We start from the raw sequence: 24698 nt of genomic DNA, 5'->3' as shown, positions 1-24698 counted from the left end.
CAGCTGTTGAAGTGACACTCCATAAATCCCATGGCAGAGTGAGATGTTATTTGAAGAAGAAGATGTGAAAGGACATTCCAGGTAGAAGGCTCAAAGGCATGGGGTAATATGGTATTTTGGCAAGACTACAAGTGGTTTGGTAACTGAGAATGAAGAAACATCTCACTAGTGCTTTCCTTCTGCTTCAGATAGTACTAGCAAACAGCAGTGCAAAACCTGCTTTTTGTTTCATGAGCCCCCTTTAGATTGAAACCTATTTCACATGGTGTCACATGTGGCTAACACAAATATTTCACAGTCTAAAATAAATCCACTGTAGACACTAATTTTTGTGGTATAAACTGAAGGGTTCTGGGACCAGTCCCAGTTTCTTTTCCCAATGTATTTTCTTTAAAGCATGATAGAACAGAATCTCCAGCTTAAAATATAAATCTTTGGAGTCTTACTCAAAATGTCATTGCACTAGTCAATTGTTGCACATTTATGGAGACTGCTTTGTGAGGCTTCTTTCTGTCCATTACAATGAGAGGAAGATGAATTAAAAAATTAGAGTGTGGGGTAACAAAAGATGTCAGGTAGTTTTGGTTATAACCACCATGTGTTCTCATTGTTCAACACCCACTTATGAGTGAGAACATGCCATGTTTGATTTTCTGTTTCTGTGTTAATTTGCTGAAGATGATGTCTTCCAGCTTCATCCATGTCCCTGCAAAGGACATAATCTCATTATTTTTTATGGATGCATAGTACCATAGTATTCCATAGTGTATATGTATCACATTTTGTTTATCCAGTCTATCACTGATGGTCATTCGGGTTGGCTCCATGTCTTTGCTATTGTAAATAGTGCTGAAATAAATATACATGTGCATGTGCCTTTATAGTAGAATGACTTACATTCTTTTGGGTATATATCATGTAATAGGATGGCTGGGTTGAATGGTATTTCTTGTTCTAGATCCCTGAGGAATTGTTACACTGTCTTCCAACAATGGTTACACTAATTTACATTCCAACCAATAGTGTAAAGACATTCCTATTTCTCCACAGCCTCACCAACATCTATTGTTTCTTAGCTTTTTAATAATTGCCATTCTGACTGGCATGAGATGGTATTTCACTGTAGTTTTGATTTGCATTTATCAAATGATTAGTGATGCTGAGCTTTTTTCATATGTTTGTTGGTTGGATCTTAATTGTCAATGTTGGCGTTTGCTGCAATTACTTTTGGTATTTTCACCATGAAGTCTTTGCTCCTGCCTATGACCTGAATGGTATTGCCTAGGTTTTTCTCTAGTGTTGTTATGGTTTAGAATTTTACATTTAAGTCTTTAATCCATCTTAATTTTTTGTATAAGGTGTAAGGTAGGGGTCCAGTTTCAGTTTTCTGCATATTACTAGCCACTTTTCCCAGCACCATTTATTAAAAAGGGAATCCTTTCCTCATTGCTTGACTTTGTCCAGTTTGTTGAAGATTAGATGATTGTAAGTGTGTGGTGTTATTTCTGAGGTCTCTGTTCTGTTTCACTGGTCTCTATGTCTGTTTTGGTAACAGTACCATGCTTTTTTGGTTATTGTATCTTTGTAGTATAGTTTGATGTCATGTAGTATTGTGACATCAAACTATTGATGTCATGTAGTATTGTGTCATGTTGTGTCCTGCATTGCTCTTTTTGCTTAGGATTGCCTTGATTATAAAGGCTCTTCTTCAGTTCCATATGAAATATAAAGCAATTTCTTTTTCTAATTTTGAGGAGAATGTCAATGGTAGTTTGATGGGATTAACACTGAATCTACAGATTAATTTGGACAGTATGGCCATTTTCATGATATTTGCAGAACTTATAGCTTGCACTGAATGCCAAGAAGGAACTACTGACAATTCTAGCTGAATGGGGCTGAGGGTAGCTCTTCCAGGAGAGTCCAACTGAAAATTCGTCCACCAAGTATTTATTAAAAGGGCTTTTATTAACTACAAACATCCACTTCATGGTAATTCGAGGTGGGTTGCTGAGGCACCTGTGACCTTGTAAACACTCAAACTGCATTCTCAGGAGGCTGTTTTCAGCGTTCCTTATCACACCACACACTCCACTCCCTGTCCTGTTTTTAGGGTCAAGGAGCTTCATTTCCATGCACAAATAATATACACAGTGCCTCAGTAATTTTCCATGCTCCTTCCTCAAATGCCATGAACATAAAATTGAATACGCCGCTGTAACCTTACATCTCCCCCTTCTTTAATTGTTAGAGCATGCTGGGCATCCAATGCAAGGTAAGCTTGTATCGTTCTTCTCTGGTCATAGATGCATTGGGTGGCAGCATAGAGCCATCTGCAAATGCCTAGCAAACAAATAGAAAAAAGAATAAGTATACCGGTCATTACCCAAATGTGTATGTTTAACCCAGACGACAAAGTGTTTCGGTTTAACCATTAAAAGTTGCTTGTAATTGCTGAAGGGTACTTGTTAGTAATTGCTGCCTTAGTAATTGTTGTGACCATTCTTCAAGTTGTTTCTTTAATTCACACTCAATAGTGGAAATTTGAGAAGGCCAATTGTTGTGATAAGCTTCTTGCAGGTGTGCTTTTCTAAATAACTGCAAAGTGGAATCTCCTTCCCAGTTTCAGGTTAAATTTAGAGGGAGCCACAATTCTGCTCACTGTATTGATGACTTCAGTTACATTTAGCTGCATAACATTTTGATGAGACAATCAGGTAGCATACTAGCTACTGGAAGAGACTTTAGTACTATAAAAGAATTGATTCTGCTCTATGTTAGAAACACCTTGCCCAAACCGAAGTATATAAGGGTGTGTAGTACAAATCAGAACTACATAAGTAACATTATTGTACAAAGAAAAGGTATAGTTGCCATCACTAGTAATGTACTCACCATGTGAAGGAACCCTTTCAAGAAAGGAAAGTCTTAATTTTGAAATTTGTGTATAAGCAGGACTTAGAGCCTCTTTCCTTTTAGTTGTAATATTGGTTTTGAAAGCGCACACTCTGACCAGGTGATAAAACTATTTGGGACGTCCAAATCCAACAGTCTGATTTGCAGACATACGACAATCATAGGGACCCCAATTAGGTAAGGTGTCATAGTTAAACAGAGGCCCTTGTCACAGTGCAGGTTGTCTGCATGGAAGCCACTGGGTGGCCTCAAGCTTATGTTGCCAGTCCCTACTTGGATGACATATAGGAAACTCAGGCATTTGTTTAGCTTTAGAGACCTCAGTAAGATTAGTACTAACAGCAGAAATAAAGGTGAAATGTCCAAGCTTAACATCCCTTTTGGGCTGATAGTAAAGATACTCCTGAATAATGAAAGTAACACATTTATCATGTGCTATTGTGGAAAAACAAAGAGAGGGATCACTGGACAAAAAAGTCAAGGAGTCATTATGTTCGATTCATCTTAAATTTTATTTTATTATGCTTTAAGTTCTGGGATACATGTGCAGATTGTGCAGGATTGATACATAGGTGTACACCTGTCTCTGTTGTTTGCTGCACCATCCCCCACCCACCCACATCCACCCTAGGTATTTCTCCTAATGTTATCAATTAAAGTGTAAGACAGGGGCATCCATCAACCTCCTGTCCAAGAAGTATTACTAGATGATAAAGGCAGGTCAGCATCCCATCATGCAATAACATGAAAAACAGGTGGATTTAGAATGTGACTCCAATAAACATATTCTTGAGCTGATCCATCTTGGCAAAGGACCAGTATTGCCAGCCACCCTAACATCCATCTTTGTCTTACTTTCTTAGAAGTTTCCCTTGTTACCACCAGATACATAAGAAACTGATTTTCTGCAGTTGCAGGAGCTTCTACATCATCATAAGCCTGATAGTTGCTTGTTGATCCAATTTCTTTAGCTGTTCTCAAGTAATGTCAGACACCTTCTGAGTCATTACCATCATTGCTGGTAGATTCTCCAATGGCAGGTTCTGTTCTCAAGAAGACAGCCTCATTCCCTCTATATTGTTTTTTAAGATAAACTTTAATAGTTTGATTAGTTTGTTTAATGGGCTAAATGGTTGAATTATAGGGGATGCCAGTCTTATGTTATATGTGTTAAAGTTGCAATGCATATGCAAATTGAGTGCCAAAATAGCAAGGTCCATTATCAGTTTTCATAGTTTGTGGAAGGCCTAAAGTTATAATAGATTTAAGCAAATGAGCAATAGAATTTTTAGTTTTCTCTCCAGTCTGGTGGGTAGCATGTATTAAACCTGTATAAGTGTCCACAGTAATATGGAGAAATTTAAAGCATCCAAAGGGTGACTACTGAGTAACAACAGTTTGCCAGATAGCGTTAGGCACCAAACCTATTGGGCTGGAATCTCCGAAGGAAGATGGAGAGAGAGAGAATGCTGTTGGCAATCAGGACAAGTTTTAAAAATCATGTGAGCTTGAGCAAGTGTTAAATGAAACTGTTGTTTAAGACTGTGAGCAATCTCATGAAAAAAAGCATGATCAACTTAAACTTGAAAAAATTGCAGGAAAGTCTGCAAACCACATTTGTGGCTGTACTAGAGCATTAGCATGAGCATTCCCTTCTGATAAGGGACCAGGTAACCTAGAATGAGAGCGAATATATGTGCTATAAAGATGGTGACAGCGAGGCACGGTGGCTCAAGCCTGTAATCCCAGCACTTTGGGATGCCAAGGCGGGCGGATTACAAGTCAAGAGATTGAGACCATCCTGGCCAACATGGTGAAACCTCATCTCTCCTAAAAAAAAAAAATTAACTGGGCATGGTGGCGTGCACCTGTAGTCCCAGCTACTTGGGAGGCTGAGGCAGGAGACTTGCTTGAACCCAGGAGGTGGAGGTTGCAGTGAGCTGAAATGTGCCACTGCACTTTAGCCTGGCACCTGGTGACAGAGCGAGACTCTGTCTCAAAAAAAAAAAAAAGATGGTGACGATGGGCACAGAGGAGCTTTTGCTCTGCAAGAAACAAAGCTAGTAAAGATTCGTTCGTAATGCCCTTCACATGCACAAGATCAAAATAAGCAATACTATACACTGTATCAGCAGAATCCTAACTATATTTAAGTCTTGGTGAGGAAAAGTTTGTAAAGCCAATATTAGGGCACCTTGCTCTGTTTGTTGCATAGTTTTAAAATGTTCCTGGATTTTGTGCTGCCAGTTTGCATGGTATCCTGTCACACTATAGCTGTCTTACTTGTTCTTCCTGAATCATCTGAAAAGACAGTAGTGGTGTCAGAGACAACAATAGATAATAGATACAAATTTAACAGGCATAGTTTGTAAAAAGTTCAAGAGCTAAGGCTGGTAAATGGAAGCTGATATTACTAATAAAGTCAGCCATTGCCACTTGCCAATCAAGATCACAAGCTAAGAGAGTATTAACTCGTTCCTTTCTTAACTGTAGGAAAAGAGTAGCAGGGTTACATCCTAATAATTGGACACAACGTCGGTGCCCCTTTATGAGAAGAGAAGCTATTAAATCTGTGGTCTTTTGTATGTGTTTAGAGGGATTAGGAGACAGATGCATAACATCTAAAATATAGAAATGGCAAAAAAATAAAGCCTATCTCTTAAACTAAGGCATGGAAGGGATATTTTAAGTAATTTTTACCATATTTTGGCCCTTGAAAGTCATTAGACTGTGACTGCAAGCCACCAGGATAATAAACCTGCATTGAGTTAGCTTAAGTGTGTAAAACAAAAAAAAAAAAAAGAAAAAAAAAACAGAACACTTTAAAAATGTTCTTTGGTGTTGGCCATTTTCCTGCATTAGTCTTTAGCTGGAATGTTTTAGAAGTGAGCTTGGGAAAGCAAGGCTGTGGCCAGTTTTATCCCATTTGCCTCAGGCTCCTTAGGCAGCCTCTTTTTAATAGCCTGCCACCTGTTGCTGCCCTTACCCTGATAGGAAGGAAAGAAAACTACAAGCGGCAGTAAGAGGCCAGAGAATGAACAGGTGGTAAAGTGCGTGTCTAAGCACAAAGGTAGGAGGCAAGAAGGTAAAAGTCTGGAAGAAAACCACTCCTCTCATCTTCCAGACCACCTTTGCTTTGAGCCAACCCTTTAAGGTAAGATACTGAAAATATACTGGGCTTTTTATTATTTTTACTACCCCCAAGCAGAGAGGCTCAGGGGAGGAGCAGACGCAGCACAGAGTCTGCTTTGAAGTTTCCTAGCCAGAGTGTTTTTAAACATTTTGTAAAAAAGCAAAATAAACATTCCTTACTGCTGTATTTTCTAAAGATGATAGCAGCTGGCAGAGGTCGCCTACCTCAGCCTAGTTAACATTTAACATATGGCTACCGGAAAGCGCCCCTTATTAGTGGGCTTCTTCCCCAGAGCTCTATACTCTAGGCTGGTCCACACTCCTCTGTCCACTTTAGGCTAGCAAGGTTGGGGTGCCCATGGACTGTTTCTTAGCCCTTTCCTAGCCCTTAGGGGTCAGGGAAACAAGGAATTGTTTATTGGCTGAGACTTGCAATGGGTGGCAGGGAAGGGCAGAAGTAATAAAAGCAGCAGCACAAATAGCAGGCCACTTTCTGGGCACAGATACTAAGGTACGTGAATATGGTGAGGAGATTGTTAGGACCAGTCTGGAGCTGCCTGCAGCCATCTGAGGACTCGGTCTGTGCCTCTTGGCTGCCCCTTCTTCACCACAAACCCAGAAAGGGCAACTTTCCCAGACTGCCAGTGACCAAATGGGCACTCCATGGCATCTTAGGAACTCTCCGACCCCATGCCTCTGTAGGCAGCTAGAAAGCCAGAGCTTTCTGGGATAAAACCCAGCAGGCAGCATGCAACTTTTTCTTATACTTCAGGGAAACAGAAAAAAGAAGGCCTGAAAGGCCGATGATGGAAGTAGGAAGTGAGAACTTGCATATTAGGAAGACAATCATAATCAGCCACTTTCCTTCCATCCTGGAGGCATCCCTCCTGCAGGGAAGTTTGTCAAGGAGACATGGCTACCCAATCACAGAGATGTTCACTGACTGGGGCTCTTATTCAATAACCGTTCTTTGGTGACCTCCAATCTCCTTAAGGGGGATGGGAAGTGCTGTTGTCTGAATGGGGCCAAGGAATGCAGGTCCCTTTAAGGATGAAGAAAAGGAGGACAATGGCTTTTCAATAGGGAGAGGAAGAGGCTTTGGTCTGTCCTTATCCTCCCTAGAAAAAATTTCTTTCCTACTCCCTATAGAAGGAATGAAGTGGTAAGAGAAGTCTCCCCTGTTGTTCTGGTTTGTTTTTCCTTCTCCTTTAAATTTCCTGAATTCCTTTCAGGTGGAGAAGATGGGCAGTTTGACCAACCACATTCTAGTGATAGAGGATACAATGCAGAATGTAGTAGTGCCCAGGTGGCCAAAATAGTAACGTTAGTAAAATGACCTTGCTCATATCCTCTTTTCAGACAGCCACCTACCTGCCCCTATAATTCTAAGGTTTTTTGTCAACAACCAAAGACATTCCTGCTGAATTAAGAGCATAAGCTTGTGTAGAGCTCCAGGCTCTGCAGTGCACTGGATAGTCTTAAGTGGCTGTTGCACTGTTTTAAAAAATACTTTCTGCTTTTTGGTCATTTTTTGACCCATGATAATCTAGGACCTGATATTTTATGCATGCGTTCTGTCCTCCTGATGGGGATCAGGACTATTTCTTACTGGGATTCCCCAAAAATTGATAAGCTCTTCTCCATCATGTGCAAATTCAAGGCAATCACTTTGGGGGCATCAATTGCAGAGCTTATAGCTAGCAGTGAATGCCAAGAATGAAGTACTTGGACCATTTCAGTTGAGTGGGGCTAGGGGTTAGCTCTTCCTTTAAAGTCTGCTCCAGCATGCATCCAGCAAGTATTTATTGACAGGGCTTGTATTAACTACAAACATGTACTAGATGGTCATTTGAGGTGGATTGCTGAGGCACCTGTGACCTTGTACACACTCAAACTGTATTCTCAGGAGGCTGTTATCAGCGTTCCTTATCACACCACACACTCCACTCCCTGTCCTGTTTTCAGGGTTAAGGAGTTTCATTCTCATTCACAAATAATATACACAGTGCCTCAGTAATTTTCCATGCCCTGACCTCAAATTCCATCTACATAAGCTTGAAGATGTTGTTGTGTGCCACCTACAATATTGATTCTTAAAGCATGAGGATGGAATATTTTTCCATTTGTATTTTCTCTTATTTCCTTCAGCAGTGGTTTGTAGTTCTTCTTGAAGAGGTCCTTCACATCCCTTGTTAGCTGTCTTCCTGTACTTAATTTTCTTTGTAGCAAGGGTGAATGATAGTTCATTGACGATTTGGCTGCCTGCTTCTCTATTGTTGGTGTACAGAAATGCTTGTGATTTTGCACATTGATTTTGTATCATGAAATTTTGCTAAAGTTGCTTAGGAGGTTAAGTTTTTGGGCCAAGATGATGGGGTATTTTAAATACAGTGTCATGTTATCTGCAGAGATAGTGTGACTTTCTCTCTTATCATTCAAATATGCTTTATTTCTTTCTCTTGCCTGATTGCCCTGGCTGGAACTTTCAATACTGTTTTGAATAAAAGTGGTGAAAGAGGGCATTCTTGTCTTGTTCTAGTTATCAAAGGCAAGTCTTCCAGCTATTGCTCATTCAGTATATTGACTGTGAGTTTGTCATAAATAGTTCTTATTATTTTGAAGTATGCTGTGTCAGTACCTAGTTTATTGAGATTTTTTAGCATAAAAAGATGTTGAATTTTATTGAAAGCTTTTTCTGCATCTGTTGTGATAATCGTGTGGTTTTGTCCTTGGTTCTGTTTATGTGATAGATTACATTTATTGATTTGTGTATGTTAAACCAGCCTTGAATCCCAGGGATGAAACTGACTTGATTGTGGTGGATAAGCTTTTTTAATGTGCTGCTGGTTACAGTTTGCCAGTATTTTATTGAGGATTTTTGCATTGGTGTTCATCAGGAACATTGGCCTGAAGTTTACTTTTTTTGTTGTGTCTCTGCCAGTTTTTGGTATCAGGATGATGCTACCTCCTAAAATGAGTTCGGGAAGAGTCTTTCCTTTTCTATTGTTTGGAATGGCTTCAGAAGGAATTGGATCTCTTGTAGAATTTGGCTGTTAATGTCTCCGTTCTGGGCTTTTTTTTTTTCTTTTGGTAGGCTATTACTGTCCTAATTACAGAACATATTATTCATCTATTCAGAGATTCAGCTTCTTCCTGGTTTAGTCTTGGGAGGGTGTATGTCTCCAGAAATTTATCCATTTCTTCCACATTTTCTAGTTTATTTGCATAGAAGTGTTTATAATATTCTCTGATCATAGTCTGTATTTCTTTGTGGTCAGTGGTGATATCCCCTTTATTATTTTTTACTGCGTCTATTTGATTTCTTTCTCTTTTTTTATTAGTCTAGATTGCTTTCTATGTATTTTGTTAATTTTTTCAAAAATCAGATCCTGGATTCATTTATTTTTTTAAGGGGTTTTGGTGTCTCTATCTCCTTCAGTTCTACTCTGATCTTAGTTATTTCTTGACTTCTTTTAGCTTTTTGATTTGCTTGCTCTTGCTTCTCTAGCTTTTCTTAATTGTGATATTCTGGTGTCAATGTGAGATCTTTCCAGCTTTCTGATATAGGCATTTAGTGCTACAAATTTCCCTCTTAACACTGCTTTAGCTGTGTTTCAGAGATTCTGGCAGATTGTCTCTTTGTTCTCATTGGTTTCAAAGAACTTCTTGATTTCTGCCTTAATTTCATTATTTACCCAGGAGTCATTCAGGAGTAGGTTGTTAAATTTCCATATAGTTGTGTGGTTTTGAGAGAATTTCTTAATCCTGAGATCTAATTTAATTGTACTGTGTTCTGACAGACTGTTACTACTTCAGTTCTTTTGCATTGCTGAAAAGCGTTTTACTTCCAACTATGTGGTCAATTTTAGAATAAGTGCCATATGGCACTGAGAAGAATGTATATCCTCTTAATTTGAGGTAGAGAGTTCTGTAGATGTCTATTAGGTCCACTGGATGCAGAGCTGACTTCTAGCCTTGAAAACCCTTATTAATTTTCTGTCTTGTTAATCTGTCTAACATTGACAGTTGGGTGTTAAGTTCTCCCACTATTACTGTGTGGGAGTCTAAGTCTCTTCGTAGGTCTCTAAGAACTTGTTTTATGAATCAGAGTGCTCCCTTATTGGGTGCATATGTACTTAGGATAGTTAGCTCTTGTTGAATTGATCCCTTTATTGATATCCTTTCCTTTGCTTGGTCGATTTGACTATTGATACTTGCATATGCTTCACGAAGTTTTTCTGCTGTATTTTTCAGCTCCATTACATTATTTATATTTCTTTTTATACTGGTTGTTCTAATTAACAGCTCCTGTAACATTTTGGCAAGGTTCTCGGCTTGTTTGCATTGCCCTGGAACATGCCCCTTTAGCTCGGTGGTTTCTTAATACCCACCTTTTGAAGCCTACTTCTTTAGCTGTGTTTCACAAAGGATGTGTTCATCCATCTCATCCTCCATCCAGTTATGCACCCTTCCTGGAGAGGCACTGCGATCATTTGGAGGGAAAGAGGCACTCTGGCCTTTTGGATTTTCAGTGTTTTCTCATTGATTTTTTTTCCCTCATCCTCATGAGTTTGACTAGTATTGATCTTTGAAACTGCTGACTCTTAGGTGGGCTTTTTGTAAAATATGTTTTTGTTTTTTGATGCTGTTGTTGCTTTCTGTTTTTCTTTCAATGGTCAGGACCCTCTTTTGTATGGCTGCTGTGGTTTGCTGGGGGTTCACTTCAGGCCCTATTCATCTGGTTGGCTCTAGCACCTGTAGATGTCACTCCAGGAGGCTGGAGAACAGCAAAGATGGGTACCTGCCCATCCTCTGGGATCTCTGACCTGGAGGGGCATTGACTTGATGCTGATAGGAACACTCCTGTGCAGGGTATCTGACAACCCGTGTTGGGGGGGTCTCATCCAGTTGGGTGGCATGGGGAGTGGGACCCCTTTAATGAAGTGCTTTGTCCTTTGGTGGAGGGGGTTTGATGTGCTGAGGGGAAACTCACTCATCTGGGCTTCCTGGATTCTTCAGAAATAGGAGGAAATTGTAAGTCTGCTGGTCCACAAAGAATGTGGTCACCTCACCCCCTCAGAACTCCCAGGCCCAGGAAGATATGAGTTCTATCCCCAATCCCTTGGCTGGAGTTGTTGGAGTTCCTATAGGGAGACCCTGCCCAATGAGGAGGGATGGGTTAAAGTCAGGTATTAAGAGGCACTCTTTCCACTGTCTGCCACAGTTAGTGTGTTGGGCTGCTGGGGGATACCTCTTGGGACCAAGCTGTCCCATCTTCCTAGCTCCAGCAAGGGAAGAGTACGGCCTGAAGCCACTAAGATGGCTGCTGCCTTTCCCCCTCCCTTAGAATTTAGTGTGTTAGGTGTCGGTTAGTCCCAGCATTGGCTGTTACTCCTCCCCCATGGAGCTCAAAGGGCTTAGACAGCTGGCAGCCACAGCTGGGAAAGCATGTTTTCTCAGGCTGGGTAGCATGCTCACTCACTGCCTTCCTTGGCTGCTGGCTGGGGCTACCCTGCCTTATGTGACTCCCAGGTGGACCATCACACCACACTGCATTTTCTTTCTCTCCATGGGTCACACCAGCCACCTCGTCAGTTCTGATGACAGAACCTGGATACTTTGGTTGCAGTGCAAGGTTCTTATGCTGTTATGGTTCTTTTGGATGGGAACCTCTGATTGCTGCTGCTTATAGTGGGTCATCTTAGCCCCATCACTGTTTTGTGCTTTTTCTGTCTTGCTTCAAAACACCTTCCTTAACTTGAGATCCTAAGTCTATCCTCCAGCGTTTCCTATAAATTGTAAAAACACCATTTCTGTATTTAAGTTCTTGATTCATCTGGCAATGATTTTTATTTATGTGGGTTACAGAGATCAATCGTATTTTTTTTTCTCTAAGTGGAAAAATTATTCTCTCTACTATGTTTTCTTTGATTCCTTTTTTAATTCATTTCTTTTCACATTTAGTGTTTCTATTTTTCTGTCTTATGTTGTGCTAATTGAATTTTTCTTTCGTTGTTTTCTTCTTGAAGTTTATTTTTTTCTACTCATTGTGCCTGTAAAATATGGAAAATAGTCTTTTAACTCAACAGTCTAAAATTGATCATTATTTTTTTCTCCTATGTCTTCAATGCTTTAGCTCCAGGTATCCATTCTGTGATTCTTAATCTTATTATCAGTGATTTTAGATATCAGTGATTTAGATAGTTGGTTTACACCATAAATTAGACATTATTTCCACTATCTTTCAGATTATCTCTTTTCTCTTCAAAACTCTTGCATTTCTAATCATTAATCTGTGTTTTTCTTCTTGATGAAGTAAATCTAATGTTCACCTATTGATTGATGTCTTGATATTAGATTCTTTCTTTAATGTTTCTTTTTGTCTCAATCTTGACTGTGATGTTGCTAAATATAAAATTTGGATGGCCATTCTTTTCTGTTGAATCTTTCAAGATGAAATTTAACTGTCTTGTGGCTTGTTATTATAGTAAATAAGTCTTTAGTTTACTTGACGTTTCTTTTTACACTTAGCTGGCCGCTTTTAATGTGTTTTTTATTTTTAACATTTTCTAGTTTTAATCTTATGAAAACATATTCTACTAAATACTTACTGGATTTCTGACCTTGTGAATGCTTTTCTTGATAAATATTGTAATTTTTCAGCCATTATCTTCTCAATATTTTCTTTATCTCTATTCTTCCTATCATCACCTCTGGAATTCCAGGCTTCTTCATTTTACTCTCAAGATTTTGGATGTCTTAATACCTCAAACTTTTTATCTCTCTAAACCATGTTCTATGTAATTTTTTCAGATGTATTGTCCATGTTAGTTTGTTCTTGAAAGGCAAATGCTTTGTTATTTAATGATTGCTGTGTTTCAAAGTTTAATATATATATATTTTTCAGAATTTCTGTTTTATATTTTTAAATCTTTTGAATTTTATATGAATTGTCCATACTTTGTTATGTTTTAAAATGCTGTCTTTATTTTGTTTAAATATCTTAAAAATAACTTTTTATATACTGGTTCTGTTCCTGATATCCCAACCTTTTTGAATTTGGAAGTTCTAATTTTTAAGGTGCATTTCTCTATTGACTTATGGTGGCTCATTTTTCTTTTGATTTTAGTGAGTTTTGAATGTGAGCAATGTTTTTTGAAACTCCCTCTGCGGAGATCATTTGAGAACTGAGTTTAAAGAAAACTTCTTCATAGTGGGTTTGTGGTTTCTTTGCCATACTCCTAGAAATACTGGCAATCTGAGACCAGCTTTTTACTGACCTTTACTCTAATTTGTTTAACATTCTAATTAGAATTTTCATGACAAGCCTTGACTAAGAAGACTATCTGCAGGGTCTCCCTTCCTAGATTTCACAAGATCAAGGTATATGTGCATGAGCTAAATTAAAAAAAGAAAACAACTGATTTCATGAGAGAGAGAGAGAGAGCGAGTGTGTGTTTGTGTGTGTGTGTGTGGTGTGTGTATTCATATACTGATAATGGTGTCATGCGTATTCTTTTACTGAGAGTGGTGTCTCTTGGGTGTACTTGGTCCTGGCCTCATGAGTCTAGTGTTTTCACATAGATCATTATGATAGTTAAAGGTTCTGTTTTGTCCCTATTTCCTAGAAGCAGCTTTAACGATACTCAAGTTCTAATCTACTAAAGCTACCCAAAACCTTTAGGGCAAATACAAAACACAAGATTCATGTTTTTTCTTGCCACCTAAAACTTCTTTAGTAGTTGGCATATCAGCCACATATTACGATAATGTTTTTACCGTTTTTTATCCAGCATTTTAGGTGGTTCACTCAAATGGGTGAAAACAGAATTATAGCTGCAGTGAATATCATTCTGTAACTATTTATTATAAAAATAGCTATCTAGCAACTATTAATATGTTTTATACTTTAAAATTCATTAAGGAAGGGTCATTTTTTCAGAACGAATTGATATGGGAAACTATTTTTTCTAAATAGATTCAATATTTATAACGTATTTTACTAGGGATTGTACAATATTAAATACTCCGGGGTTATCTCCTAAATGAATGGTTTGCCTCTGATAGAGGCAATTTATGTTTAATGTGAGCATTAGCATTTTAGAATATCAAATGACCAACCACCTATTACTGATGAATACATATTTAGAGTTATTTATATTAGTCCTGAAAATAAATTATAAGATTTGATTTTACTCTTAAATATTTTTAGAAGTGAGAATGAACTTTTGTAAATTCTTGTTAAAAGATTACAGCTTTTAATTTTTTTGTATTAATAATATACTTTATATATAAAATAATCACAAAATATAATTATTTTAATTGTCATATTAGGAGAAAAAAGTGATCAAACCCACTCAAATTTTAATACTAGAATCTGAGCACATTCAAGATGACGTTGTTATTAACCAAAAATTAATAGTAGTAACTACCATGTGTTTAGTGTTAAAAATATGCCATTGTGCTAGACTCTTTATAGACACGTCATAATCACAGCATCTTTTGCAATAGAAACATTCCTATTTTATATTATATGGGAACACTTATGGTCAGCAAATTAAGCAGCTTATCCCTGTCATGCAATACTCACAAATTATATAATTACAAGGCAAAAGTGATTTGCTGAAAGAATTGATTGATAACTATATGAAAATATATTGAAAGATATATCTTTGTTTATATGTTGAAAGTTTGTTCCTTTCATCATTGGTGTTTAAATATTTATTCCTTTGTTTTGTCTCAATTTTTAGGCTACAGATTATTTCTTTTTTATTGACAGAAAAGTGATGTAATGTCATGGTTTCAAGTATTAGTTTTATACTAAGATAGCTTGAGATTAAATCCTGACAACATCACTTACAGCTGTGTGACTTGAGGTAAATTATAACACCTTTCTGTGCCTCAGGTTTATAAGCTCTAAAATGGAAATAAATAATTATGTCATGCTGCTGATGTGAAAAATTAATGCGTGTAAAACACTTCAGACAATATATACTAAGTAGTAGTCACTAAGTGTTTATATATTGGTGTTATAAAAGCATCTGCCTCCAGCAGTCATTTCTATACTATAACTTTTCATACTGTCTAAATCAGAAATCCACATTTTGTCTGTTAGACTGGATATTAATGTATAGCTTTTGCAAGATTGGTTTATGTGGCTAGAGGGATAGAGTACCTATTTCTGTTCTTTTTGTTCTATTTTTCCATTGTGTCTGAATAACTGAAAATGACAGTTGTGTGGGTTCTAGGTGAGTAAAGTAATTGTATATTGTAATTTTTGTCTTTAAAAATACCATTGTATTTCCATAGAGTGAAGAATTTATAAAAGTGTAATGAAGGTTGTTTTGCCAACATTTTTTGGTGCATAACTGCATGTGCTTGTGAGCTGTAGAAAGTACAGCTTTCCCACTAAGACCATGAAAAGAGAGGAAGACTATTTTGCCAATCTGTTGTCACACTGATAATTGAAGTCAATGACTCAACGTGTTTGTTGTGTAATTTGAAAGATACGAATATTCACAGATTTTGTGACTTTGTTTCATACAAAAGGCCAAACTTTCTCACTCTTGTAAAAAACTCCAATCAACTTCCTTTTCAGCACGTGTGAAAGTAACACACTTGAATGACAGGCAATGAGAATCCACAGTCATGTGCCATATAACATTTTAGTGAATGGCAGACTGAAAATATAATCACCGTGTTTCCATAAGATTGAAATGCCATATATTTACTGTATCTTTTCTATGTTTAGACAAATACCATTATGTTACACTTGCCTATAAAATTTAGTACAGTAACATGCTGTACAGTTTTATAGCCTAGGAACAATGGGTTATACCACACAGCCTACATGTGTAGTAGCTTGTATCATCTACATTTGTGTAAGTACATTCTATGATATATATACAATGATGAAATCACCTAAGAATTCATTGCTTAGAACATATTCTCATCATTGACACATGACTATATGTATCTTTAATAACTTGTTTTTTCAGTATATCTAAATTTGTATTCATTGTACTCAAGACTAAATGTACTAAACTCTGTGATTATAGTATAAAATATAGTGTTATTCTGGGAAAAAATCCCCAAAATAAATTGCATTTCCCTTTCTACTTCAAAATATTCATGAGACATTAACACTGACTTGTTCAATTTTGATTAAGACTTTAAAAAATTAGTTTTCCTTTTGCTTTTCTCCTACCACAGAATACTTTAAATTAAATGGATATCAGGAGAAATGAAATCCAATGCCCTTTATTTTACAGATGGAGAAGTTGAAGCTCAGAGATACTAATATTTATACAGCTCAGTACAAAGGCTACAAGAACAGTTCCACTCATTGCATTGCACAACTGATACGTCTTTTGTGAAGTCATTTTCAATTGTTTTATCCTTTTTTCTCTAATACGTTTTAAAATCTTATTATGTGAAGAGCTAATAATTTAGTTAATCCTGTGGACAATATAACTAAAAATTATCTAGTATGTATTTGGCAATATTGAATAAAGTAGGAAAAAAAACAAAACACTTTTATGTAATAATTGTACTTACTTTTCAAGTCCTTATGTTGGAATATAATCAGTTCAGGTCATTATGATGGAATATTATCAGTTCAATTCCTTATGTTGGAATATTATCATGTAGGCACACTGATTAAAACATAATGTGAAATTTATGCTGGTAATGTTTTGTCCTCAGTTTTGCAATTACAAAATGATTTGTTGTAGTGAAGGATAGAGGTTAGGGAATCACTGGAGACAAAGGAGAGGTCCTATGTTTTTCTTATTTTCAAGAACTAAATGCAAGAGTACATAGCTTATGTCCCATGGCTCGCTCTGTGATCTTCAGTGAGATAATGCATAACAAGTGCTTAGAATGATGCCCCAGATAAAGTAAGCACTTAATAAATGTTATGAATTCACAGCTTTATTTTGGTTATTGATGATGTTAGAAAACTTGGCTGAATAATCTGCATGTTCCCAAAACTCATTTCCTTTTGGATTCCATCGTACTGGGTTTCTGCTTTTTCATAAGTAGGTGTGACATTATATATCTCAAAGCACATAAAGTATAACCATTTTGGGATAAAGCTATTCAGAGAGGGAAGTCCTACTAGCAGGCTCTTGCCCTTTAAATTAGGAGACTTGAAAACCCTCAATGTGTAGAAAAAATTAAACTAAGTACTACTAGTGATACAAAAACAATCAGTGCATATGGAATTATAGAATATTTATATACAGCAAAGTTAATACCAGCAGATACTTACTAAAAAGTGGTGGTATTTTGCATTCGAATCTTTTCAGTGTCAACGCTCATTTTTATGAAATTAAATTATTTCCTGATATTTCTGAATTACATTTAAATTCATTCATGGAGCTGTGAACAATTATTTATTTATTTATTTTTCCTGATATGAAGTTTCACTCCTGTTACCCAGGCTGGAGTGCAATGGCACGATCTCGGTTCACCGCAACCGCTGCCTCCTGGGTTCAGGCAATTCTCCTGCCTCAGCCTCCTGAGTAGCTAGGATTACAGGTACGCATCACCATGTCCAGCTAATTTTTTGTATTTTTAGTAGAGATGGGGTTTCACCATATTGACCAGGATGGTCTTGATCTCTTGACCTTGTGATCTACCTGCCTCGGCCTCCCAAAGTGCTGGGATTACAGGCTTGAGCCACCGTGCCTGGCCCTGCGAGCAATTCTTATGTGAGATTCTAGCATGTTACTCTTGCAAACTGATCCAGAGTGCCTAAAGATCTATGCTGGGTAAAGAGAATATTAATTTCATTTATTTTTCTATCTGTTTCCTCCTGCAGGGTAAGTGAATAGTTTTTAGAAAGTTAATTTTTGCACCTTATTTTTATGGCTGATAGTATTTTCAGTACTGGATTGTTGCAGCAAGCAAATGCTAAACATTAATTCTATCCAAACGAGTAGCTGCTCTCAGAGACACCTGCAATATAAATATTTTCAGGTAAGGAGTTGAGGAAAGACAGTGCCTTAGAGAAATTTGTTTATCTTAAAATCAGTCTTCTAAAACCATTTATTCAATAAATACTTATCAGACAACTACCATGTACCAGGAATGGTTGATATAATGATGAATAAAAATCTTTCCCTCTTCAAGTATTTCTCTGTACACATGATGCAATATTTGACCTGAAATAATTTAAATTCTGAAAAAGTACAATTTAAAGCAAAATATAAAATTTGGCATAAGAAAAATACAAAAATAAATGGTCTGAAACATCAGAGTGAGACATTAACCACCACCTGCAGAGGTTTGTCCTGCAGACCCTGACTTAATGAGGGATGACTGAAGGCACTCTCACACCTGGTTCAGTGATTCAAGTGGGCTAGGGATAGTCATTGGCTGCCTTTAGAGGGCAAAATGCAGCCAATAGACTAACACTCCCTCTCCATCATTACATTTATTCAGTTAGATTTTACGGCAGAGGTTCTAAGTTAACACACTTGTGAATAATTAACATAGTTAAGGGAGTGGTTTTGTGACTGATTAAAGCTTAAAGTTCCATGCCCAGAGTAAGCACTATTAACTGGCAATTCCTTTGTTCTCCTTCTGAGAGGACCATCCAGTACAATGTTTACATGAGTAAACAGTATAGAGACAAAGGGATGGTGGGATAAACAGACTTAAATTGGGAAAGTCTTTTATCATTTCTATCTCTTCCCTAACTTAATGAACCTACAGCCTAAGGCCTGTCCCAATAAAACCTTTCGGCCTTCCAAAAGGTTTCAGACTAATCTATAATTTTTCTTAATATTTCTTTAATATTTTGCCAGCCACCCTGAGTGAATCTCAACAATTCCCCCTACTTTTTCAACAGTATCAGGCTTCTTGTCTGCCAGCCACTGATTCGTTCAGTTATAGGATTGTCAAGTGAGGTGATCCTTGCTTTTATTCCAGCTTTGCATTCTAGGATTAATAAATATCATAAGACAATTATGAGTACAATTAGCAATATTCTTTCCCAGTTAAAGAGCAACTCCCAGGAATGGGGTTCTAACCAGGAGAGGTGATCTTGCAGACCTTTTCATCATTTTTGTCCAGATTATCTACAACAGCTGCTGTTTGTATTGACTTAGTAGTAGGTGCCACAGCTAGGCTGGCAGTTGCCAGAATAAAGCCATAAGTGTAACTATGATTTTTTTATGTTTGACATGTTGTGTTACTTGGGATTTCAGTTTACTGTATGCTGTTACTGAGGAACTTCACTGGAGGAATGCTAATCTATTTAAGCAGTTACATTGTTAGAAGCTGTGAAGGGGGTGTTAAAAATACAGGGCAGAAACACGTGGATTAGAAGATTAGCTTGATAGAGTGTAGCAAGTACAGGTGTCAGGCAAAATGAAAGAATAAAAAATAAATCCTAAGCAGGATTTGCTTAGCCTTCTGTATAGTCCTCTTCAGCATTCTTCAGGTGAGGTCTGGGGCTTGTGTGGTTTGAGAAAGCTGCCCTGTTGTGCAGGGTGGCTGCATCTCTCGGTCTGGCTCGAGTTTATTCTTGCCATTCTTTGATGAGGTTGCAGTCTCTTGGCTGTTAATAGGATACTGGAAATTCCAGTGGTTGTTCCTGTGCTGAGAGACTTTCTATAATCTTTGTAAAAGAGGAGGTTAGTACTTAAAAAAAACTGTAGTGCTTTATTTTAATGTCTAGTTCACAGAAAAACTGGATGATACTTCATGAACTTTTAACTAATAAGTTTACACACAGAATTTCTTTTACAATCAATGTTTTAAAACTTGCTTAGACCTTCAAAACAAAATTTATACATTTCCCTTCTGTAACAATTTTTATGATTTTAACATGCCTTAACTCTCTTCTAACTTAGTTTTACAACCTTCCTTACCTCTCTCTCCCTCTCTCTGATTTATTTCTTTCTGTTGCTGTCTCTAAATCCTTTTACTTTTGTCTGTCTTGGTTAAGTAGTAATGCCATCACCTGTAAGTTTTCCTGTTCACTGCCACAAGCCAATGGCCCAGGCAGAGAGCTGTGGGCTCATGACCAGACCCAATCACCAGTGCTTCTAGATTTTGTGGTAGATAAACTAAGCAAGCAAAGTTACCCACTCTATCTATGGGCTGAGCAGAAAAAAGTCCTTCATGCCAGCATTACAGCTCTAATTTTAGCTCTTGGACTGCTAGCAAACTTCGGTGATTGAATTATGTTGTATCTACCAGACTGCAGCTTTTCTTTGTTTACCGGATCCATCAGTAACCAGTGATAAAGCACTAGGTATGGAGCAATGTAATACTGCTTTGAATTGCTCTTTCCTTAAAGGAATTTTGATGATATTAGAATTGCAGCTTAGTAACTGACTGTATTAAAATGGCAAGCTGAAATTGGTAATATTAAGTTTTAAGAGGAAATCTGAAAATATCTCTGGAAGCAGAGACTCAAAGAATATACTTTAATGATATGCCGAAAACTACAGGTAGAATAGCTTAAAACTTGCAGTTGAGTTTTCAGGCTGACCAAGTTTATGGACTTTAAATTGCCAAACTGTTCTGAAAACAGTGACTTACTAACTGAGCAAAGACTATCTCCAATCATTCTTTAATGCATATGTTTCCACCACATTTACATACAATTTTTTTTTCACTTTCTGAGAAGTAGGCACAACATTTTTACTTTTGAATTTTACAAATATTATTTAACTTGGTTTAAAATTCTCCTTTAAAAGGTAATGTGTGGTTTTACATGCATAGCTTTTAATTGCTTTTCAACTAATTCGTAGGCCTTCTATTACAGCTGATTAAGTTTGTACATTTAGATGATAAATTTTAAGGGTAAATAAGATTGCACTAGTAGTGTTGCCTTTTAAGATAGAAAACAGGCTTTGCAACTTATCAGTCAACTAGGAAATTCTCTTCTACTGAGCAGCAAAGCTGTATGGCTGGCTTTTAATTGCTGCTTAATTAATTAATTCATGGGCTCTCAGTAATTTTTCTCCCTTCAGAGGTTACTGTTTCACTTAAGTTATATTTTGAAAGAGCCCGGTTAAGAGTAGGATTGGAATAACAACAGTGGCTAATGTCAGAAAAAGGTCTTACAAATCCTTAAATTTTACTTAAATCTTAGCAGACAATTACAATTTGGGATATTGCTTGTATACAAAGAACATAGAAAATTTCACTAATATTTCTTTAATATTTTGCTAGCCATTCCAAGTGAATCTCAACATCAGGGAAAGGAAAAGCAGTTTTATTGGGTAAGGTAAGGGCATTCTTATTACAGAGAGAAAATTCAATATTAAAACTGAACAAAAGTAACATTTTCACAGGTAGAGGTAACAGGTCTGAGGTAGAGAAATTCAGGTGTTTGAGGAAGGCATGAGCAAAGGCATAAGACACACATTTAGAAATAAATGTGGAAACAAACAGTAGTCAAGAGAACTTGAAAGAGGTAAATATCCAGAGTTAGAGGGTTGAGATAAACAGAGCCCCACTGAAGTACAAAATGGCAATTTTAACTAGTTTTTTCCCTTAATACTGAATTGAGCTGAAATTGACAGCCTCATTTTGTCATACTCTTTTCAATTTTTTATGAATTAACAAATACAAATATTAGGATGATAATAGCCCTAGGTTTGCTTCTAAGAATTAGTATTCTTTAGATTCAAAGTCACTTTAAGTTACTGAAAGTGGATTATGGAATATAGACACATTATCTTACTTAGCATACCCAGTGATATACTTTTTCTAAGGTGACTGACTTCATAACTCAACTGAACTTTCATGAGTGTTACTTTTTTCCAAATTGTCATTCTGACATCTCTACCATGTTGGTTTTTTCCACCCATGGGACCCCTGACTGTAAGTTGTACTCCAGAAATCTACTATTTCTGGAGTACAACTTAAATTGGATTTCTGTTCTCCAGAAATCTAATTTTATAACAAAACTACTCAAAAAAAAATGGTTAGAATAGCATCTTGTCTTCATATATCCTTTTGAAAAGAGAGAAACTTAAATCCACAAAGGTTTTCCATTATATCTCCTTTGAATTTTTCTGTGATGGCATGAACTAGGGGAAATCTAGTTCATTATCTTGCAAACAATTATTGACTAGAAGTGATAATTTTTTACTTTCTAGTCAAAATAAACATTATACAGTCTCCTTTGACCAAAACTTTCATGCATATTCTTCTAAAAATATTTTTAATACATACAGAAGAAAGTAGCCTGTAAAGATGAAGAGATTAAGAATGAGGGGAAGTACCTGGATCCAGAAATTGTATACCAGGAGCCAACTGGACTGATTGGATAAAATGGTTGCAGGAGTATAGTAAAAGGGGATATTACAGTAAGTTATAAATGCCTGGCCTAAAAAGTGGAAAGTCAGGTATAACCTTTCCTGAAGTCTTAGGTTTGACATTGAACAAAGTATGAGAATTTTATTTTTGGTTGAGAGAGAAGTCTTAGGAATAGTTCATATTGCCACATAAGTTTCCCATATCTAAAACTCTTATTGAAAGCACAGACAATCTCTACATTGTAAAAGTGTAATCAAAATTCTATTTTGCATTTGAACAAATACTAATAAAAGAATACTTTTGGTGGATCTTCTGTGAAAGAAACCTGCATTGTACCACAAGGTATGTCAGATCTATGGCTGCTATGAGTATCTTGAAAAGAAGAAAATAGTCAAAAAATAAAATGGGGAAACAGGTGAGGCTGAGCCATAGAGTGATGAAAATAAATATTGTGACTACAAACATTCATTTAATTGCTTCTTAAACTAACTTTGCACTTAATATTACAGTCACATTAACCAGAAATTGCCTCTCGAAGCTACTTTTGGTCTGAAATTTATGCCACTTTCCAGTTAGGACCAAAGTCCTAACTGATATGTCAACAGACTTTATTAATACCAAAAGTGCACCATTAACATTTAATTCTCATGGAGAATTATTGACCTCTTCCTGCTCTTCTTTTTCGAAGTAGTAATTTTAATGTAAAGTCACTAACATAGCAACTTCAATGAAATTATAGATGGCTATTCATGAGAACTGGAGGATCTGCTGCATCATAAAAATAGTGGGGGCTTGAGATGAATAATAGTGCTGTATCATTTATTGTGCTGCTACAGGAAGAAAAGTTAGGGAAATAAATGTTTTTTTTTCTGGTGGGTTAGGGATAAGGAGGACGTTTGGTTTTCTGAAGAAATATTTGAGGTTTTATTTATTTCCCTGGTTATGTATGCTCAAACTTATTTAAATAATATGCAAGTTATGTAAGTTGATGAACACATTTGAATTAATAAATATAATTTATTCTCTGAAAAGTTATCAAAATATTTACTTTATAAAATATCACTGAACTAGTTATCTTGACATTTAATTCACGCATTACACCAATCAGTGCAGAAATTTGTGAATTCATGTTCTTTATGAATTTTCTTCTAATGTCGTCAGCTTCAGCCAGACTTATAGCCCACGGTTTCCTGGACAGACAATAGATATTTCCACCATTATAACTTTACTCTAATGGAATATGTCTAGTTCTTCATTTTACAATCCCCATATTTTCCAAATATTGTGAATATTTCAAGAACAAGGTAAAATTTTAGTTATATTACAAACTTTTCCTTATTTTATTTAGAAATAATTTATTTAGATCTATGAACATCTATTTTCACTTACATTTTTTTTGCATTAGTCTCTATTTATTTGTAACATTAATGGTTTTATTTGCATAAATTTTACCCTTTTAGAATTGACAAGTTTCTATGCACCTTTAATCTCCAAATATGATTCAGCATCCAGAAGAGTGGGATTTACATAATGAATGAAAAAAAAATAATATGACATATTTATTGAGATAATCAATAACATTACTCCCTTTGCTAGATAGTTGAGATGACTTTTGTCTGAGGTATTTAGTGTTCAAATCTTCATTACTTATATAACCACAGAAAATACTAGGAGAGCCTTCTGGGTTAGTTTCACATTAAAAACTGTTGTAAGATGATTATTACTATGCATATATTCTTGAAAAACATGAAAAAGTTAGATGTGTGACACCTGTGCAGTCAAAAATCCACATAAAACTTTCAACTCTCCCGAAACTTAAGAACTAAAAGCAACAGTTGAAAAGAAGACTTACTAATAAAGTTAATTTACATATATTTTGCATCTATATTATATAATGCATTCTTCCAATAAAATAAGCTAAAAAAGTTAATAAAAATCATAAACAGAGAATATATTCATCAAGTGGAAATGGATCATCACAAAGGTCTTTACCTTTCCTGTTTTCACATTGAGTAGGCTGAGGATGAGGAGGAGGAAGGGTTGGTCTTGCTGTCTCTGGTGTGACAGAGGTAGAAGAGGTGAAGGAGATACTAAATGAAGGGAAAGCAGGAGTTACACACTCAGTGTAACTCTTGTTGAAAAAAAATCTGTGTTTAAAAGGACCTATGCCGTTAAAACCAGTATTGTTCAAGGGTCAACTATATAATAATTTATTAAATCTGTGATAAAAACTATAACATTTTATGCTCTATGAAAATTGATTTTATGTAAATATCATTTAGTGTTTCTAATTCAGGTTCAGCCATTTTTATTAAGAATTTACTATGCATAACCTCTATACATTCTGATAATTAGTCCATGTTTAA

At 36.3% G+C, this 24698-nt stretch overlaps 1 long non-coding RNA gene across 1 annotated transcript in view; it reads left to right on the top strand.

Annotated features, from left to right (window-relative positions):
• Positions 1 to 23619, top strand: part of LOC144579354 (uncharacterized) — a 99332-nt gene extending 75713 nt beyond the window's left edge. Inside the window, exon 3 of the long non-coding RNA XR_013526777.1 lies at positions 16320 to 23619. This is a non-coding gene — a long non-coding RNA (uncharacterized LOC144579354). The remainder of the gene's footprint in view (positions 1 to 16319) is intronic.
• The last annotated feature ends 1079 nt before the right edge of the window (positions 23620 to 24698 follow it).

This window comes from Callithrix jacchus, chromosome 1 (genome assembly GCF_049354715.1).
Source record: "Callithrix jacchus isolate 240 chromosome 1, calJac240_pri, whole genome shotgun sequence".
NCBI lineage: Eukaryota > Metazoa > Chordata > Mammalia > Primates > Cebidae > Callithrix > Callithrix jacchus.
This window is presented reverse-complemented; position numbering and strand designations above follow the sequence as displayed.